This window comes from Oncorhynchus masou, chromosome 17, assembly GCF_036934945.1.
Source record: "Oncorhynchus masou masou isolate Uvic2021 chromosome 17, UVic_Omas_1.1, whole genome shotgun sequence".
Taxonomy (NCBI): domain Eukaryota; kingdom Metazoa; phylum Chordata; class Actinopteri; order Salmoniformes; family Salmonidae; genus Oncorhynchus; species Oncorhynchus masou.
In genome coordinates, this window is record NC_088228.1 from 38,364,287 (window position 1) to 38,381,183 (window position 16,897).

A 16,897-nucleotide genomic window follows, 5' to 3' on the forward strand; every position below is an offset into this window, starting at 1 on the left:
AAAAAAAAACTTTTCTTGGTGAGAAGCGATATCAAGTATAAAACACAAAAAGGATAAAACAATGTTTTGAGCAAAATGTTTTCTTGCACACGTTGCACTGACTGTGACTCTCCTTTACAAGTATTTTTGAACAATTACCTCATCTCTATACACCACACATACAATTACCTGTATTGTTCCTCAGTCGAGTATTTCAAACACAGATTCCACCTCAAAGACCAGGGAGGTTTTCCAAATCCTCGCAAAGAAGGGGGCACCTATTAGTAGATGAGTTAAAAAATATATTTTTTTAAAGCATCAAAACACCGTCACTACAACGATGCAGGTGTCCTTCCTAATTAGCCATTCTCAACAATCAATTTGACAGGGCTTGAAGAATTTAAAAAAGAATAATAGACAAATGTTCCACAATCCAGGTGTGGAATGCTGTGTCACCAGGAAGAGACACAGCTGTAATTGCTGCCAATGGTGCTTCTACAAAGTAGACTCTTGTGGGAATGCTTATGTAAATTAGATTTTTGTATTTCATTTAATACATTTGCAAAAATGTCTAAAAACATCTTTTCACTTTATCATTAAGGGGTATTGTGTGTAGATGGGTGAGAGAAAAATATTTAATCCATTTGTATTCAGACTAACAACAAACTGTAGAATAGATCAAGGGGTATGAATACTTTCTGAAGGCACTATGATCTATCACTTAAGCCGTGTTCACATTGGCAGTGATTCTAATCCAATATATTTTCATATCCGATATCCGATTCAAGTCTTATTTTTCCTGAAGTCTGAAGTGTTCACAAACAAATTAGTGAATGTGCTAGAAAGCTGAACAGCTATAGTACCCAGCTAGCTAGTTGACTGCTGTGACTAGCTCGCTAGTTGACTGCTGTGGCTAGCTCGCTAGTTGACTGCTGTGACTAGCTCGCTAGTTGACTGCTGTGACTAGCTCGCTAGTTGACTGCTGTGGCTAGCTCGCTTGTTGACTGCTGTGGCTAGCTCGCTAGTTGACTGCTGTGGCTAGCTCGCTTGTTGACTGCTGTGACTAGCTCGCTAGTTGACTGCTGTGACTAGCTCGCTAGTTGACTGCTGTGGCTAGCTCGCTAGTTGACTGCTGTGACTAGCTCGCTAGTTGACTGCTGTGGCTAGCTCGCTAGTTGACTGCTGTGACGAGCTCGCTAGTTGACTGCTGTGACTAGCTCGCTAGTTGACTGCTGTGGCTAGCTCGCTAGTTGACTGCTGTGGCTAGCTCGCTAGTTGACTTCTGTGACTAGCTCGCTAGTTGACTGCTGTGACTAGCCAAAAATGACTTGTTTTGAAAGTTGGATCATCTTATCCTTTGAGGCTTTAAATGTGTTCTTACCCTATGATTTTGAGCATTCAAAGCAACCGGGGAACATCCATGGCATGTATTGTTGTCACCTTAGCTTGCTACATAACTTCTGATAGGAACCCTGAGCACCACCACCAGTCAGCCTACCCCACTGCACACACTCATCGTTATTATGACAACAAGCGTAGCCTTGTCAGCAAATGAATGCTGTCTGAATACACACATTCTATTTGGTCACTTGTAACTTGCTGTTTGGACAGTCAGTAGTCCAAAATGGATTTGAAAAACGACATTGATTTGAGCATTAAGGCCTGCAGGGTGAACAAGGCCTTAGTTCACCATCACTGTCAGTGACATTTCAGTTCTGGAAATAACCCAAACGGGCACAAGCTGCTAAAGGTGAATGTAGAAGTTCCAGTTTCTCAGTCTGAGTCAAACAGCAAAGCGCCAGTCTGTGTGTAGGCTAGCCACTAGATCATCACTCACTACACAGGAAGTGCAGTGCGGTAATTGAGGTTCAGCACAAGTGAAACCCAGGTATAAAGAAGGTAAGTGCTCAGTCATCTCCCAATTGGTCCACTACTTCAAGGAACTAAGATTACATAATTTTGGGGTTGTCAAAAATCTCCAGTTGGTAGATGATGATGTGCCATTTTGGACAAAATAATGAAATAAATTGGACAACACAAACATATTATCTAATTGTGTATGAATGCTATAGTAAAATAATAGATTTAATCTTTTTGGGGTCAGTTTTCCAGTTGTAAATTGTAAAAAATAAAAATGGAGAAAAAATATATATCTTTTAAGGAAATATATTTATGTTTTTGAATTCAGTTGTTTTTTTTTTTGAATTCAGTTGTTATCCCAGTGGTTTGACCTACTGATTCCTGTTATTGAGAACTGTAGTTACTAAGAAATATCTGCATTCACACACATCTATAGACAAAACAATGTGTCAGTGAGAACACTAATACAAAACATTCCTTGGTGATATTAACATACACCGTATGCTGAATTGGTCATAAATGCAAGGATGTTGTTGTTGCATTGTTCTGACATGTAACTGTTACATTACTTTATGAAGGTTTACTCAATTCCAGGTTCCTCATGTGGACAGTGGAATCCCCCAGGCTAGTATCTCGCATCTCTTTTCTCACAGGCTTTTTGATATCATCTAAGCCCTCTATATTTTCCTCCAAACATCAGTATCTTCCAACCCACTCCTCTTCACACTACGCTCTCGCTCAGAATGACAGGTGCACAGAACTACCCCACGCCCACAGAGGCTCAGTATGACCTACTCTACCCCACAGTCCTGTACCCACTACAGGCATGGGTGGACTTCGAACCCCTCCAACCTAGAGAGTGTAACCATGTGGGAGAGCCAGGTAACTATCTATCCCGTCCTGCAATAGCAAGGAAAGAGGGGAATCTATCATGCAGGTGGATTAATCAGGTCTTCCCTTGTATTACTGCCAATTACAATAAAATGTTAATGCAAAATTGAAAATTTCTGCTGGAATAATGTATGTCCGTTGAATTCACTCGTTGGGTTACATGACCACTGAAAAGTCTCCAAAGTCACTACAATATTCCAGTGTTGTCATGACCAATAATATGAGACTGTTGTTCTGTCACTCACAAAGGATCATCTTTTGATCACGAGACAATATCAGAAAGGTTTGTACTGATATGTCAGAGAGATTTGGTCTTGGAGCCCTAAGTTTCTTGGTATCCTCCCAAGTGTACCTGTCAAGGGGCTAATGGTAACCCTGTCTTTCTACCTGGTGTTCAGTATTATGACCCTGCAGTTGCTGGTGACCTCCAGCATTGTGTGTGTACACTTTCTCCAGTATGGTGAGAGCAACATATGGACAATTTTTATATTATTTCTCCATTTTCCTTCTCTGCATTGTTGGAAAGGACCCGTAAGTAAGCATTGCACTTCTTTCTCTCTGCATTGTTGGGAAGGGCCCGTGAGTAAGCATTGCACTTCTTTCTCTCTGCATTGTTGGGAAGGGCCCGTGAGTAAGCATTGCACTTCTTTCTCTCTGCATTGTTGGGAAGGACCCGTAAGTAAGCATTGCACTTCTTTCTCTCTGCATTGTTGGAAAGGACCCGTGAGTAAGCATTGCACTTCTTTCTCTCTGCATTGTTGGGAAGGACCCGTAAGTAAGCATTGCACTTCTTTCTCTCTGCATTGTTGGGAAGGGCCCGTGAGTAAGCATTGCACTTCTTTCTCTCTGCATTGTTGGGAAGGGCCCGTGAGTAAGCATTGCACTTCTTTCTCTCTGCATTGTTGGGAAGGGCCCGTGAGTAAGCATTGCACTTCTTTCTCTCTGCATTGTTGGGAAGGACCCGTAAGTAAGCATTGCACTTCTTTCTCTCTGCATTGTTGGGAAGGGCCCGTGAGTAAGCATTGCACTTCTTTCTCTCTGCATTGTTGGGAAGGACCCGTAAGTAAGCATTGCACTTCTTTCTCTCTGCATTGTTGGGAAGGGCCCGTGAGTAAGCATTGCACTTCTTTTCTCTGCATTGTTGGGAAGGGCCCGTGAGTAAGCATTGCACTTCTTTCTCTCTGCATTGTTGGGAAGGGCCCGTAAGTGAGCATTGCACTTCTTTCTCTCTGCATTGTTGGGAAGGGCCCGTAAGTAAGCATTGCACTTCTTTCTCTGCATTGTTGGGAAGGGCCCGTAAGTAAGCATTGCACTTCTTTCTCTCTGCATTGTTGGGAAGGGCCCGTGAGTAAGCATTGCACTTCTTTCTCTCTGCATTGTTGGGAAGGGCCCGTGAGTAAGCATTGCACTTCTTTCTCTCTGCATTGTTGGGAAGGGCCCGTAAGTAAGCATTGCACTTCTTTCTCTCTGCATTGTTGGAAAGGACCCGTAAGTAAGCATTGCACTTCTTTCTCTCTGCATTGTTGGGAAGGGCCCGTGAGTAAGCATTGCACTTCTTTCTCTCTGCATTGTTGGAAAGGACCCGTAAGTAAGCATTGCACTTCTTTCTCTCTGCATTGTTGGAAAGGACCCGTAAGTAAGCATTGCACTTCTTTTTCTCTGCATTGTTGGGAAGGGCCCGTAAGTGAGCATTGCACTTCTTTCTCTCTGCATTGTTGGGAAGGGCCCGTAAGTAAGCATTGCACTTCTTTCTCTCTGCATTGTTGGGAAGGGCCCGTAAGTAAGCATTGCACTTCTTTCTCTCTGCATTGTTGGGAAGGGCCCGTGAGTAAGCATTGCACTTCTTTCTCTCTGCATTGTTGGGAAGGGCCCGTAAGTAAGCATTGCACTGTTAAGTTCACACCAGTTGTTTACAAAGCATGTGACAAATAACATTTGATTTACCTCAGCTCCTCCATCCTGTTTGCTTCAGTGGCCATCTGCCTGATCTGCTGCAGCTCATTTAGCAGTAGCCATCCCTGGACCCTGGTGGGTCACACGCACTCACAAACATATAAACACAACCCCATCACAACTAGCTAGACCAGCGACTGACCAACTGGCCCATGCAAAGTCACTCAGTAAATACTGAAGTGTGGTTTAGACTGAATTGAGCTCTAAATGTATCTGTTCACATATAGATATAAAGTATACAATTGTTTTTTAGATGTGTTCACAAACATGATTTAAAAAGTGAAGTTACCGGTGATGGTTATAAATGCATCTTACTGTATTCACAGTTCCCTATTGGTTAATGCCAAATACATTCTCCTAGAACTTAGTTGCATGACTAATGAGAACAACCATCTTTGATCTTGCTTTGATTCTATCACCACTTAAACACAATGATAGGATAACGTGAGATTTGGGATTGAGTGAGTGGTATTTTAAGTGTTATGGTGTGTGTACTGCCTCTAGTCAGTGGTCGCTCTCAGCCTTTCCTACATGGTCGGCACTGTGGCCTCATTCGACAACACTGCTGTAGTCATCGCCATGGCAGCAACAGTGGTCATCTCCTTCACCATCATCATCATCTTCTTCTCAGCCCAGGTCTGACTGTCTTTTCAAATCACTAAAAACATGGTATTATGCCTAATTCCAAATCGACCATACCACATCAGTTTGTGGTCAGGTGACCAAGCTTATTGGACAACAAATACCATGTTGCCCAGGGTCGCTTTGGAATTCAGAAATAAACGTGAATCACTCTCCTCTCTTTGGTCTGCAGACTCGAGTGGACTTCACGTTTTACAATGGCATCCTGCTGGTGCTGGCAATGGACCTTCTCATGTTCAGCTTCTTCTGCTGTTTCTACCACTCCCATGTGCTGCAGATAGTCTATGGATCTCTGGGAGCCCTGCTCTCCTCACTGATACAGAACTCACTCAATGTTATATCTCCTTTTATTAGGCCCTTTCTGTTTATGCAGCCTTGTAGCCAGAATGAATACCCCTTCTATTGCACCCTAAACCCTTTCTTTCCCCCGACACCTTTTCCCTCCTGGTGATTGACTGCCAGCTGGTAATGGGCAGGCAGAAGTATGCCCTGGATCCAGAGGAGTATGTATTTGCTGCCCTGATCCTGTCCATCATAAACATATTCCTCTACCTGCTCATCCTAATGGGAAGCTCTGGCAAATAATTAACTCATGGATGATTGTCATACTGTACCATGACACTCATTTCCAGCTACAGCTTTTAGCTCTCCAAACACGCATACAAAATCCCTGAACATGTTCACAATGAACACAGTTTATTTTTTTACATATTTGTCGAGCTCTTACAGAATTACTTTTTCATGTATTTGTTATCAATAAAATCAGTTTTGTGTTTAAGATGTGGTCATTGATACACGAATAGCAATAGCTTATGTAAAAACAACCTTAATTTCATTTTTTTTTTTTACATTAGAAAGACACATTATGGGTGAGATTTGACAACATAAAAAAGCTGTGTGCTGATATCAGAACAAGCTGTATCCAATCAAGTTGTAGAAACATCTCAAGGACGATCAATGGGAACAGGATGCCCCTGAGTTCAATTTCGAGTCTCAATACTGAATACTTATGTAAATACGGTATTTATGTTGGGTTTTTTTATATACATTTGAAAACATTTCTACACACCTGTTTTTGCTTTGTCGTTATTGGGTATTGTGTGTAGATTGATGAGGGAAAAAAACAATCAAATTAATTTTAGAATAAGGCTGTAATTTAACAAAATGTTGAAAAAGTCAAGGTGTCTGAATACTTTCCGAACGCACTGTATATACAGTACACACAGTACCAGTCAAAAGTTTGGACACCTACTCATTCAAGGGTTTTTCTTCATTTTTAGTCACCCTTCGAGTAGTCAACTTTGACTTGATTACAGCTTTGCACACTCTTGGCATTCTGTCAACCAGCTTCATCTGGAATGCTTTTCCAACAGTCTTGAAGGAGTTCCCACATGCTGAGCACTTCTTGGCTGCTTTTCCTTCACTCTGCGGTCCAACTCATTCCAAACCATCTCAATTGGGTTGAGGTCAGGTGATTGTGGAGGCCAGGTAATCTGGAATAGCTTTAATTTATCAGAACAAGAATAGACTGACAAGTTTCAGAAGAAAGTCTTTGTTTCTGGCCATTTTGAGCCTGTAATCGAACCCACAAAGGCTGATGCTTCAGATACCATTTTTATTGCTTCTACTTAGGGCTGGTGTCCCATCGACAACTTCCGGTGAAATTGGATGGCGAGCAATTCAAATAAATAATCATAAAAATTATGGTTATTAAACATCTAGGTACATACAAGTGTCTTTTATCGTTTAAAAGCTTAAATTCTTGTTAATCTAACTGCATTGTCCGATTTACAATAGGCTTTACAGCGAATGCATGCCATGCAATTGTTTGAGGACGGCGCCCCACATCAAAATATTTTTCAACCAGCACAGGCTTCGTAAAATCACAAATAGCAATTAAATATTCACTTACTTCTTGAAAATCTTCCTCTGATTTGCAATCCCAAGGGTCCCAGCTACAAAATGCATGGTTGTTTTGTTAGATAAAATCCTTCTTTATATCCCAAAACGTCTGTTTAGTTGGCGCCATCAATTTGAGTAATCCACTCGTTTAACATGCAGAGACAGGAATTCAAAAAGTTACCACTAAACTTTGTTAAAACAAGTCAAAATACATTTCTACGTAATCCTCAGGTACCCTAAAATGTAATTAATCTATAATATTTCATAAGTAAAGAAGTATGTTCAATAGGAAAGTAAAATTAGCAGGTCTGTGTCCTCTTTGGCGAGCGGGGACAGACTGATTTCCAACTCTGACTCCCAGTACCAAAACTCAAAATTCTTCCTCTTTTGGGAAGAAACAGGCCTGAAACCTTGAACAAAGACTGTTGACATCTATAGGAAGCCATAGGAATTGCAATCTGGGAGCTGGAATTGCATATGACCCATAGCTTTCCATTATAAAAGCATGGAGTCTCAAAAAAAAACTATTTTCTTTGGATTTTTTCCTCCCATAACAATTGAGTTATAGTCTCATACATTATTTTAACATTTCTACAAACTTCTGCGTGTTTTCTATACAATGGTACCAATTATATGCATATCCTGGCTTCTGGGCCTGAGTAACAGGCAGTTTACTTTGGGGAAGTCAGTCAGGCGGAAATTGGGAAAAAAGGACCCTATCCCATAACAAGTTTTAATCAGGACAACAGTTTTCCGGTGTGCTAACATAATTGCATAAGGGTTTTCTAATGATCAATTAGCCTTTTAAAATGACATTCTTGTATTAGATAAAACAATGTGCCATTGGAACACAGGGGTGATGGTTACTGTTAATGAGCCTCTGTACCCCTATGCAGATGTTCCATAAAGAATCTGCCATTTAGTCATTTACAACATTAACCATGTCTAAACTGTATTTCTGATTAATTTGATGTCATTTTAAAGGACAAAAAAAATGCTTTTCTTTCAAATACAAGGACATTTCTAAGTGATCACAAACGTTTGAACGGTAGTGTATATATATCTACAATATATACAGTTGAAGTCAGCATACTCTTAAGTTGGAGTCATTAGAACTCGTTTTTCAACCACTCCACAAATGTCTTGTTAACAAACTATAGTTTTGGAAAGTTGGTTAGGACATCTACTTTATGCATGACACAAGTAATTTTCCAACAATTGTTTACAGACAGATTATTTCACTTATAATTCACTGTATCACAATTCCAGTGGGTTAGAAGTTTACATACACTAAGTTGACTCTGCCTTTAAACAGCTTGGAAAATTCCAGAAAATAATGTCATGGCTTTAGAAGCTTCTGATAATTGACATCATTTTAGTTAATTGGAGGTGTACCTGTGGATGCATTTCAAGGCCTACCTTCAAACTCTGTGCCTCTTTGCTTGACATCATGGGAAAATCAAAAGAAATCAGCCAAGATCTCAGAAAAAAAATGTAGACCTCCACAAGTCTGGTTCATCCTTGGGAGCAATTTCCAAATGCCTGAAGGTACCACGTTCATCTGTACAAACAAGTGTACGCAAGTATAAACACCATGGGACCACGCAGTCGTCATACCGCTCAGGAAGAGACGCGCTCTGTCTCCTAGAGATGAAGGTATTTTGGTGCGAAAAGTGCAAATCAATCCCAGAAAAACAGCAAATGACCTTGTGAAGATGCTGGAGGAAACAGGAACAAAATTATTTATATCCACAGTAAAAATGAGTCCTATATCGACATAACCTGAAAGGCCGCTGCTTCAAAGCCACCATGAAAAAGCCAGACTACGGTTTGCAACTGCACATGGGGACAAAGATCTTATTTTTTGGAGAAATGTCCTCTGGTTTGATGAAACAAAAATAAAACTGTTTGGCCATAATGACCATCGTCATGTTTGGAGGAGAAAGGGGAGGCTTGCAAGCCGAAGAACACCATTCCTACCTTGAAGCACAGGGGTGGCAGTATCATGTTGTGGGGGTGCTTTGCTGCAGGAGGGACTGGTGCACTTCACAAAATCGATGGCATCATGAGGTAGGAAAATGATGTGGATATATTGAGAAACATCTCAAGACATCAGTCAGGAAGTTAAAGCTTGGTCGCAAATGGGTCTTCCAAATGTACAATGACCCCAAGCATACATCCAAAGTTGTGGCAAAATGGCTTAAGGACAACAAAGTCAAGGTATTGGAATGGCCATGACAAAGTCCTGACCTCAATCATATAGAACATTTGTCGGCAGAACTGAAAAAGCGTGTGCGAGCAAGGAGGCCTTCAACCCTGAATCAGTTACACCAGCTCTGTCAGGAGGAATGGGCCAAAATTCACCCAACTTATTGTGGTAATCTTGTGGAAGGCTACCCAAAACGTTTGACCCATGTTAAACAATTTAAAGGCAATGCTACCAAATACTTTTGAGTGTATGTAAACTTCTGACCCACTGGGAATGTGATGAAAGAAGTGAAAGCTGAAATAAATCGTTCTCTCTTCTTTTTTCTGACATTTCACATTCTTACCTGACCTACGACAGGGATTATTTACGAGTACTAAATGTCAGGAATTGTGAAAAATTGAGTTTAAATGTATTTGGCTAAGGTGTATATAAACGCCCGACTTCAACTGTATATATATTTTTATTTTGCTAAAAATGTGGGGCTCAAAACAGGTGCCCTGAATGATGGGTTGCCACTGATACTAATATACGTTGTCACAATACAATTGATTGGATCAAACGTATTTAGAAGGAAAGAAATCCCACAAATTAACTTAAGGCACACCTGTTAATTGACATGCATTCCAGGTGACTACCTCATGAAGCTGGTTGAGAGAATGCGAAGAGTGTGCAAAGCTGTCATCAAAGCAAAGGGTGGCTTGTTTGAAGAATCTCAAATATAAAATATATTTTAATTTGTTTAACACTGTTTTGCTTACTTCATGATTCCATATGTCCTATTTCATAGTTTTGATGTCTTCAATATTATTCTACAATGTTGGAAATAGTAAAAAATAAAGAAAAACCCTTGAATTAGTAGGTGACTGGTTCTGTATATCCAGTTCATTTGAAAAGTATTCAGAGCCCTTGACTTTTTCCACGTTTTGTTACGTTAAAGCCTTATTCTAAAAATTATTAAATTGTAGTCCCCCCCATCAATTAGCAAACAATACCCTATAATGACAAAGCAAAAATTGTTTGACATTTTTGTTTAACTGATTTGAAATAAAAAAACCGAAATATTCCATTTAAATAAGTATTCAGACCCTTTACTCAGTATTTTGTTGAAGTACCTTTTGCAGCGATTACAACATTGAGTCTTCTCAGGTATGATGCCACAAGCTTGGCACACCTGAATTTTGGGAGTTCCTCTCCATCTTCTCTGCGGATCCTCTCAAGATCTGTCAGGTTGGATGGGTAGCATCACTGCACAGCTATTTTCAGGTCTCTCCAGAGATGTTCGACCGGGTTCAAGTCCAGGCTCTGGCGCTGTCTTGACGGTGGGCTTAGGGTCGTTGTCCTATTGGAAGGTGAAACTTTGCCCCAGTCTAAGGTCCAGAGGGCTCTGGAACAGGTTTTCATCAAGGATCTCTCTGTACTTTGCTTCTTTCCCCTGATCCTGACTATTCTCCCAGTCCCTGCTACTGAAAATCATTCCCACAGCATGATGCTGCCACCACCATGCTTCACTGTAGGAATGGTGCCAGGTTTCCTCCAGATGTGACGCTTGGCATTCAGGCCAAAGAGTTCAATCTTGGTTTCATCAGACCAGAGAACCTTGTTTCTCATGGTCTGAGAGTCCTTAAGGTGCCTTTTGGCAAACTCCAAGCGGGATAATCCTGCCTAACGGGCGGGCGGGTCGGCCTTAGGAAGGAGTGCTCAGTGCTAATGACCACGCCCACTGTATGTGCTTCCGGTGATGAGTTGGGCAGACCGCACCACCTTCTGGAGAGCCCTACCGTTGCGGACGATGCAGTTACTGTTCCAGGCCGTGATACAGCCCGACAGGATACTCTCAATGGTGCATCTGTAAAAGTTGTTGAGGGTCTCAGGGGCCCTCCGCCACTGCTGTTATGCCCACCAGACCATCCAGTGAAGCTCCCAGGATCCCAGACCCTGTGACCCAAACCTGTGACTCCTGCACATCCATCCAGGTAGCCATTTTGAATGCCTTGATGCCCTCATCTTCGTTATCTGCGCCCCACTTTACGGACAACGCCCTTTTTAGCAGCGACGGAGTTACACGCTTGGCCCTAACCACTGCTCCATAATTGTTGGCTGTCAACCTCGATCTCGTCATGGTGTGCCAGTTGGGGTTTGTGCGCTGTCCAACTGTTGTCTGCCATATAGCCTCCTTCTGCTCCACCGACAGCACCATGTCAGCCAGGATGCCTGCATGCCCCAGGTGCCCTTGTTTTTTAACAATGTTTGGTACAGACAGGGATTACAGTGAGGGTAGCAGTTGTTCTGGCTCAGGTTCAAGGAGACATACCATCCCACTGAACGTGCCCCGGAGACAGATCCTTAGACACTGAAGATTCTTCTCTCTGGGCTCATCTGGACAGGTCCTCCACTGACTAAACCTGGTTGGGCACGGCTGGCTTCCTCCACACGCATTCCACATCCGTATGGCCAATATTGTGAACAACCAAAATAGGCTGCATGGCTACACTTCTGAGCTCCACGGAGGCATTCGCATGTGGCAGAGAGAATCTGCCAAGAGGATGGATGTTAAGTGCCACATGCCTTTCAATGCATGACTTTGAACACCTTCAAATGGATTTGTTGTAAGAAACGTGCTGTATAAATACAGTTTGATTTGACTGATGACATTACAGCTGTAGAATATTTAATCAACTGTCATTTTCAAATGAGGAAAACTTGACATATGTCAAGTGATAAAATCCTACGTTATCAATTCAAAGTTTATGGAAAAACTGCAGTTTTCCTCATGTGAAAATTACAGTATTATAATGGGAAGGATCCTATAAATCAAGACAGTTTGAATGCATGTACCACTCCGAATAAATACATACTGTGCCTTTGAAGATTGGTCTTTGGTCATGAAACTACAATGAGGGCTGGATGTTTAAAAAAGTCAATTCAGACTGTTAATAGATTTTTAAATGAATTCTCATCAATGACAACATTCTCGTACTGAGTTGTCACTCATCTAAGTCTGGTATCCGGGGTGATCTGGTTAAAGATTTTAAAATGGATTAAGTGTCTCTTTCCTTGTAGAATGTTGACAGCAGTATAGAACACGTTGTATTGCTAAGATGCTTAACTTAATAGCTACACTCACCCACACAGGAATTCACTTTATCCCTCATGCTCGCCCTGACCAGACTGGTAAGTTGCCCCTCACTATAGCTGCACTTCTCCACATGGCCAGACTTATAGGGGTCTTCTCCCCTTTTAAATGTGCTTATGCTCATCCTTGAAAAATACCACAAGGTCTGAAATAGACACCAAAATCGACATAGTGTACAAACAATTATCGAGACAAAGTAATACAAAATGATTTTTGGATCTACTGCTCTGCTAACAAGCTAGCTAAAGAGTACATGGCTGGCTAAGACAGAGAAAGGGGACGGAATAAGTTCAACACATTATTCCATTCATTTCAGCACAGCACCTATAAAAATGATTTGAAATAAAATCGGACAAAATAAAATCTCCATTAACATTGTACTTTTATAAATTATTTTAAGTTTAAGGAACTGTACTGTGGACTTCCATGGCTTCTTGTTTCACTGGTGTATAAAAATGAGGTAACACGCAAGTAAAGTCCCCTTGTCATACATCACCATGGGAAAGGAAATGTACTCACCAATGAAGAGAGAAATGGTTGTTGACTTTCATAAATATGGCTATGGGTAGAGAAACCCACTGAAATGCCCAGATATTCCACTTACCTTTATTCGGGCAACAATTTCAGAAGTTTAAAGTCCCTGGAACAGCAGAAAACTTGCCTGGTAGAGGACTCAAATAAAGGTAGTTGGGGAAGCAAAGAAAAGTCCACGGGCCACAGAGAATTACAGAAGAGAATTGCAGAACTTGGTCGCATCTTGGGGACACCAAGTCTCATAAATCTACAATTACACACCACCTCCATACCAATAAAAAAGCCTCTATTGACGTCAACCAACAAATGTAAACATCTGAAGTTTGCTCAACGGCATTGGCACTTGGATTGGAACAGAGTGCTATGGTCAGATGAGACGAAAGTTGAGCTCTTTACCTCGCACACCAGCGGGTGGGATTGGTATCGAAAGAAGTATGCATATGCAGAAAGAAACTCATAACTTAAAATATGGTGGTGGAACTGATGTTATGGGACTGTTTTGCATTCACTGCTCCTGGGGCCCTTGCTAACCGCTACGTGATCGGTGTGGTTGTTGCTAACGTGCGCTAGAATGACGTTGTTAGTAACATCCAACTTTCCCGGCCATAGACCTGTCTTATATGTGCGGAAAGCTTAAATTCGTGTTAATCTAACTGCACTGTCCAATTTACAGTAGCTATTGCAGTGAAAACATACCATGCTATTGATTGAGGAGAGTGCACAACAACAAAACACTTTTATCACGTTACTTGGTTTGATACATTCACCTCTGAAGGTAAATAATGTACTTACATTCAGTAATCCTGCTCTGATTTGTCATCCTGAGGGTCCCAGAGATAACATGAATCATAGTTTTGTTTGATAAAAATCAATTGTAATATTCAAATGTAGGAACTGGGTTCTATAGTTTGAACCCCTGCTGTTTCAAGTTAAGAATAAGCATATCCTGGCTTCAGGTCCTGAGCTACAGGCAGTTAGATTTGAGTTTGTCATTTTACTAAAACATTTTAAACATAAAAAAAGGATCTAATCCTTAAGAGGTTTTAAGGTTAATAGCATCATGAACTCTACCAAGAACAATTTAGCCAGGAGGCTGAAACTTGAATACAAGTTAATCTTCCAGCAAGACAATGACCCCAAGCACACATTAACATCCACATAGAAATGGTTTTGACCACAAAATCAACCTTTTGTAATGGAAGAGATCTATGCGTCCTCCGAAACTCGACCCTCTTCACACACTGCTCGCTTAACCCGGAAGCCAGCTGCACCAATGTGTTGGAGTAAACACCATACAGTTGGCGACCGAAGTCAACATGCATGCGCCCGGCCGCCACAAGCAGTCGCTAGAGCTCGATGGGACAAGGACATTCCGGCCGACCAAACTGTCCCCTAACCCGGACAACGCTGGGCCAATTGTGCGCCGCCACATGGGTCTCCCTGTTGCGGCCAGCTGCCACACAGCCTGGGATCAAACCAGGGTCTTTAGTGACGCCTCTAGCACTGCGATGCAGTGCCTTAGACCGCTGCGCCAGTCGAGAGGTCCCAATTATTATTACTTGTTAAACTGAATATTATATTAGTATAAAATAATATAATTTTCCCAAAATGTTTTGCATACATTATAGCTCGGTAATTGTATTATTTATTATATACAGTCTTTTTTGCTCATCTTCATCAAGGGTGCAAATCAGTTTGGAGGTGACTGTGCCTAGCCACGTACTTTTAATATCTAAATACATGATAGTCATTGAAATTACTCTGTCTTATCCCAGAAACAAGAAAAGGCAGCCAATGACCCCAGAAGACTGCAGTATGTTATTACACATTTTATTACCACGCTTGAACACATTCTGATGTCTCATTTGCTAGTGTATTTCACCCAGTATTTCCACTTCTCTCAAGCCTACAGCCCACAATCTATGCATACAAACACAAAAATATATATACGATTTATATATACTAAGTATTACAAAACATTAGGACCACCTTACTAATATTTGTCACCTAACCCTTCGTCTACACTGATATTGCATGGGGCTACAGAGGGTTGTGTGGACAGCCCAGTACTTTATGGTGGCCGAGCTCCCTGCCATTCAGGACCTCTATATCAGCGGTGTGAAAAGAAGGCCCGGAAAATTGTCAAAGACCCCAACCACCCAAGCCGTAGACTATTTTATCTGCTGCCGCACGGCAAGAAGCCTGGTGCGTCAAGTCTGACACCAACAGCCTCTTGAACAGCTTCCATCCCCAAGCAATAGGACTGATAAATACCTAACTAAATAGTTACACAGACCGAGTTTACCTGTCACGCCCTGACCTTAGTTATCTTTGTTTTCTTTATTATTTTGGTTAGGTCAGGGTGTGACGAGGGTGATATATGTGTCTTTGTCCTGTCTAGGGGATTTGTTTGTTTATGGGGTTTTTCCAGTCTAGGTGTTTTTATGTCTATGGTTGCCTAGATTGGTTCTCAATCAGAGGCAGTTGTTTATTGTTGTCTCTGATTGAGGACCATATTTAGGTAGCCATATGCCTTGGATAGTTTGTGGGTTATTGTCTATGTGTAGTTAGTTGACTGTCAGCACCTGTGTGATATAGTGGCATGGTCATCTTTGTTAGTTTGTTTAGTGTTTTTCCTTCATTAAAAGAAGAATGTATGCTTATCACGCTGCGCCTTGGTCTCATCAATATGACGAACGTGACAGAATAACCCACCAAACCAGGACCAAGCAGAGGAACAGCGATTAATGGGGAAATGGACCTGGGAGGTGGTATTAGATAGAGCAGGACCCTGGACACAGTCGGAAGAGTATGGCTGTCCTAAGGAGGAGTTAGAGGCAGCGAAAGCGGAACGGCGATACTACGAGGAGAAATACAGGAGAATAGAGGAACAGCGACGATATGAAGGTACACGGCTAGCACGGAATCTCGAGGCAGCCCCAAGATTTGTTTTGGGGGGGGGGGACACACGAGAAGATTGGCTGAGTCAGGTAGGAGACCTGAGCCAACTCCTTGGGGAGCGTGTAACTGGTCAGGCACCGTGTTATGCAGAGATGCGCATGGTGTCTCCAGTGCGCTATTCTAATCTGGTGCACTCTAGTCCAGCTCCTCGCATTTGCCAGGCTAGAATGGGCATCCAGCCAGGACGCATTGTGCCAGGTCTATGTTCTGGATCTCCAATGCGTCTCCACGGTCCAGTTTATCCTGCGCCTCCTTCCCGCTACTCGCCCTGAGGTACGTGTCACCAGCCCAGTACCACTAGTGCCAACACCACGCACCAGGCTTCCTGTGCGCCTCCAGAGCCCAGTACACCCTGTTCTTCCTCCCCGCACTCGCCCTGAGGTGCGTGTCCCAAGCCCGGTACCACCAGTGCCGGCACCACGCACCAGGCCTACAGTGCGCCTCGGCAGTCCAGAGTGTCCGGCGACAGTACCCAGTCCATAGCGTCCGGCGACAGTTCACAGACCGTAACCTCCAGCGACGGGCCCCAGCCCAGGGTCTCCAGCGATGGGCCCCAGCCCGGGGCCTCTGGTGATGATCCATGCAGTGAAGGTCCCCAGCCCGGGGTCTCCAGCGACGGGCTCCAGCCCGGGGCCTCTGGTGATGATCCATGCAGTGAAGGTCCCCAGCCCGGGGTCTCCAGCGATGGGCCCCAGCCCGGGGCCTCTGGTGATGATCCATGCAGTGAATGTCCCCAGCCCGGGGTCTCCAGCGACGGGCCCCAGCCCGGGGCCTCTGGTGATGATCCATGCAGTGAAGGTCCCCAGCCCGGGGTCTCCAGCGATGGGCCCCAG